At 40.0% G+C, this 5316-nt stretch overlaps 1 pseudogene; it reads left to right on the top strand.

The window, feature by feature from the left end:
* The first annotated feature begins 3610 nt into the window (after positions 1-3610).
* LOC112921927 (non-POU domain-containing octamer-binding protein-like) lies at positions 3611-4916 on the top strand (annotated as a pseudogene).
* Positions 4917-5316: the final 400 nt, after the last annotated feature.

A 5316-nucleotide genomic window follows, 5' to 3' on the forward strand; every position in this document is an offset into this window, starting at 1 on the left:
GCAGAGAGAGAAGTAGGCTCCATGCAAGGAGCCCAACGTGGGACTCGATCCCGGGTCTCCAGGATCACACCCTGAGCTGAAGGCGGCGCTAAACTGCTGAGCCACTCCAGATGCCTGAGTACTTGCATTTTAAGAGGATCTCCAGAGATACAAAACTCATCACTCATCAAAAGGATGACTCTCTTCATGATGGAAATTTTAGTAAGCAACAAGCTAAAGAGAGAGATATGCTGGTGCCAGAAAGTATATTTCAAACCACACCACAAAGAGAATTGTTTACCCCAACTCAGACTGACAAGTGCTCTCCACAAAATGTAAACCTCTTGATAAAAATGTACTGACTAGATAAATAGATAAATAGATTAAAAGAAAGGCAGGTTGATAATAAATAAATAAATGGACAGGTGGTCTGGAAAGTTTACTGATGATGACTTACATGACATATTGCCACATATTTAATATAAAGTATTATTAACAGGTATTGGAAAACTGACAAAGCAAACGGAATACTGAAACTATTGTGAAAATGGATATTGAAGAAAGCAGTTATCACTGCTATAGATATAGAATAAAGAGAGTGTTTGGAAATTAAATCTAAGAAGATTGAAGGAAGAAACTCTTCAGGCTAAGATTCAGACCCCTGAGGAATCGTTGCTGCTCAGCAGTTAGTGGAGCTCCAGGTGTTTGGAGGAGGGACCAGAGAGCAAGACAGAGACCTCTGAAGAAGGGACATGAGCTAGCTGGCGCTAATGTCTCTGGATGGTACAATGGAGCTGGTTCTAGGAGTACTGGGATCATTGCAAACTAGAATCAACTGTGGTTAATGAAAGTCACTGCATTCAAGGTGCCTTTGCTTGGTTGATGGGAAAGAAATTGGAAGGAGACAGGATGGGGCAGGCTTTTCTGCTTCCTCCAGTCTTCTGGTCTCCTTCTAGCACTGTTGACCTGGCTTAACAGGGAGCCAGCTGGCAAAGAAGTAATGGGGTTTGAGAATCCCAGCCCCTACATCATAAAGGTGAACAGAGAATGGATCTGAAGCTAAGAGATAATAGTTTAACTATCTACACACATATTAGTTTAGATGTTAGTGTTTTCCACTTCTGCTTTACAAAAATATCCTTTGCTTTTAAATAAGTGATTTAAAATTTAAAATTATATTTTTAATTATACTTTTTAAAGGTTATTTCTGACTGACATAATAATTCAGTTTGTCAGACATCATCTTTCCATGTGGAAATTAAACCTTCATTTATTGAGAAAATATATTCACTTATAAGGAAATGTCTTTTCCTCAAGGAAAGTAAGTATGTCTAAGGGGTTGTCACTTCATCCTAAGATTTGGACAAGATCTTTTTTCTCATGGGATTTGAGCAGGATTTGAATTGTATAATAAAAATATGGAAGTTTCTCAAAAATAAATCAGAGCACTCAGAACATATCAAAGTTTCAAAAGTAAGTGACTGCCAGAAAGTTTTAAGGACTCTTGTGTATATATTCAGGTTTCAGAGATAAATATATTTGTATTTATATATCATAAAATATTCCTTCAACGACATAGGTAACAATATCAACAAAAACTTACTGAGAGGTACTGCATGCTGGGCACTCTTCTAAGTACTTAGCACAATTTAACATATCTAATCCTCACTGTGACCCTAAAAAGCACCTGTAGTTTACAGACTAGTTAACTTGCCCAGGGTCACATAGCTAGTTAGTGATACAGACAGAATTTGAATTCTGAAGTCTGATTTCAGGACTCATACATTTTATTTCTAAAAGTTGTGGTCCCAAATCTAAAGCTATCAAGTCTCATTTCTTAAAGAAAGAATTATAAAAATAAAGAAAACTTGCCAAGGAAAAACATTGCCACAATTAATCATTTAGAGAAAGAATCATATTCAGACCCTCTTTCAGCCATACATCATCTAACTAGAGGACACTGAGACATGGGCTCAGAACTCTGAAGTGGGTTCTGTGCAGTGGGCTGGTGCCACCACCTGGTTCCTACAATAACACTGCAGGAAACTGGAAACAGGAACACTGGGCATAGGAATATCCAGTACTGGGCTAAAATGTGGGGAGAAAGAATGCTTAAAAGTCAAGCCATGACATGGATACAACAAAACTCACATAAAACAAGAAATTTACTATAAATCATTATCTCTAAAACATTATGCTGAGGGGAAAAAATTAGATTTTTAAACATACATATCATATGATCCCATTTATGAGAAACTTTAGAAAAGGCAAATCCAATCTATACTAATAATACATCAGTGGTTACCTGGGCCTGAACTTATTGTTATTTTTTAAAGATTTTATTTATTTATTTATTCATGAGAGACACACAAAGAGAGAGAGAGACAGACAAAAAAGGAAGAGACACAGGCAGAGGGAGAAGCAGGCTCCATGCAGGGAGCTCGACGTGGGACTTGATCCCAGGTTTCCAGGATCATGCCCTGGGCCAAAGGCGGTGCTAAACCGCTGAGCCACCCAGGCTGCCCTGGGTCTGGACTTATTGACTGAGAAAGAGTACAAGGCAACTTTTGAAGTGATGAAATTGTTCCATATCTTGATTATAATAGTAGTTATATGGGCATAATGATTTGTCAAAAACACATGAAACTATACAATTAGAATAGATATATTTTACCATATGTAAAGTATACCTCAATAAAGTTGATAAGAAAGCATTGCTCTACATTATTTCTAGAGAAGGGAGTTTATTCATTCAATAAATATTTATTGAGTGCTTACTATGTCCTAGCTTTCTTCTGTAAGGTTTGTATCATCAATGAACAAAACAGATGAAGATCCCTGTTATCATGGAGCTTGCATTCTAACAAAAGAGAAGAAAAGGAACACAAATTGAGGGAGAAAAGAAAATTATAAGCCTAAATGGTTCAAAATTAACCATTTGGCAATACTAACTCTAACAAAAAATTGTTAAGTTGTGACCTTGGGCAAAATATCTAACTCATGCACTCAATAAATATTTAATAAGAACCTATCATGTATCGAACATTTCTAAGAGCAATCAAAGTTACAAAAATTATAAGACATAATCCAATTCAAGAGAACTATGTATGAATTGACAGTTGATTTCCAGTGTAATAAGACCTGTGATAGCTGTAAGCACAGAGTGCTCTGTAACTGAATCTTAGGTTAGGGAAATCATCTCCTAATTTAAAGCTAAATAATGAGTAGATGTCACAGGAGAAATAGGAAGTAGGGAAGCCATCAAGTAGGGAAGCAGTTTATTCAAAGAAACACTAAAGATGAAGATTATAGCTTATTCTGGAACCTGAAAAGGAATCAGTGTGATTGCAGTGGGACAGTTGGAAAAGATGAGAGTTCGAACAAAAGAAAGAAAGGAGTCAACACCTTCTTGAAAAACTTTCAAGAATCTTGAAAATCCTGTAGAAGTTGGACATTTTTTGGAGGCTGAGAGAAACAATTGAAGGGTTTTCAGCAGAGAAAGTATAAACAAAGATTTATGCTTTTTTTAAAAAAAAAATAAGCTTTCCTTAATACCAGTAAGTATTAGTATATAGACAAGCCCCAAATGATATACTAGTGGTTACAAATAATATATCCATGGCTTACCAATACCTGCAAATGGGCAACAAGCCAGCAGCCAAAATGAAGGCTTGACTATTGACCTGAGGAATTTTTGGGAACCAGGAGAGAAGACCTTCACCCAACGTAGCCGGCTCTTTGTGGGCAATCTTCCTCCTGATATCACTGAGGAGGAGATGAGGAAACTATTTGAGAAATATGGGAAAGCAGGTGAAGTCTTCATTCATAAGGATAAGGGCTTTGGCTTTATCCGCTTGGAAACACAAACCCTAGTGGAGATTGCCAAAGTAGAATTGGACAACATGCCACTTCATGGAAAGCAGCTGCGTGTGCGCTTTGCCTGCTATAGTGCATCCCTTATGGTCGGAAACCTTCCTCAGTATGTTTCCAATGAACTGCTGAAGGAAGCCTTTTCTGCGTTTGGCCAGGTGGAAAGGGCTGTATTCATCATGGATGATGGAGGAAGGCCCTCAGGAAAAGGCATTGTTGAATTCTCAGGGAAGTCAGCTGCTCGGAAAGCTCTGGACAGGTGCAGGGGAAGGCTCCTTCCTGCTAACCACATTTTCTCGGCCTGGGACTGTGGAGCCCATGGACCAGTTGGATGATAAAGAGGGACTTCCAGAGCAATTTCACAAGGAGCGAGAGCAGCCACCCAGATTTGCACAGCCTGGATCCTTTGAGTATGAGTATGCTATGTGCTGGAAGGCACTGACTGAGATGGAGAAGCAGCAGCAGGACCAAGTGGGCTGCCACATCAAGGAAGCTCATGAGAAGCTGGAGATGGAGGTGGAGGCTGCCCGCTATAAGCACCAGGTCATGCTAATGAGACAGGATTTGATGAGGCGTCAAGAAGGACTTAGGAGAATGGAAGAGCTGCACAACCAAGAAGTGCAAAAATGAAAGCAACTGGAGCTCAGGCAGGAGGAGGAACTCAGACACCGAGAGGAAGAAATGTGGCAGCAAAAAGAAGAAATGATAAAAAAAAAAAAGAAGAAGAAGAAGAAATGATGCGGCGACAGCAGGCAGGATTCAAGGGAACATTCCCTGATGCGAAAGAACAGGAGATATGGGTGGGCCAGATGGCTATGGGAGGTGCTATGGGCATAAACAATAGAGGTGCCATGCCCCCTGCTCCAGTGCCACCTGGTACCCCAGCTCCTCCAGGACCTGCCACTATGATGCCAGACGGAACCTTGGGGTTGACCCCACCAACAACTGAATGCTTTGGCCAGGCTGCTACAATGGAAGGAATTGGGGCAATTGGTGGACCCCCTCCTGCATTCAACCATGCAGCTCCTGGAGCTGAATTTGCTCCAAACAAACGTCACAAATACTAATAAAAATTTCAATGTCTAGTTTCCCAAAAACCCTTAAAAGAAGGAGCCTTTTTGAACTAGTCAGAATTCAGCCCTGGAAAAGTGTTAGGGATTCCTCCCAATAGTTAGGTCTTCCTTGCCTGTACTACTCTGAGGGAGTTTACTGGAGGCAGAGGGCAAGGGAGGGGTGATATTTAACAAATCAGTTCTGTGTGGTATATCGTTTAACTAATTGATTCTGTGTGGTGCATTCCTGAAGTCTCATGTTATTGTTGAGGGTCTTGAGGGGTGGAACCATGGCAAAATGGTTAGAAAAATCCAGTTAGAGCCCCCATTAATCTTGATCATTCCAATCTTGTCCATCCTGTTCTTTTTGCTTTCTCATTCTTATATCCTCCAACCCCATAGACACTGCCACATA

This window comes from Vulpes vulpes, chromosome 12, assembly GCF_048418805.1.
Source record: "Vulpes vulpes isolate BD-2025 chromosome 12, VulVul3, whole genome shotgun sequence".
NCBI lineage: Eukaryota > Metazoa > Chordata > Mammalia > Carnivora > Canidae > Vulpes > Vulpes vulpes.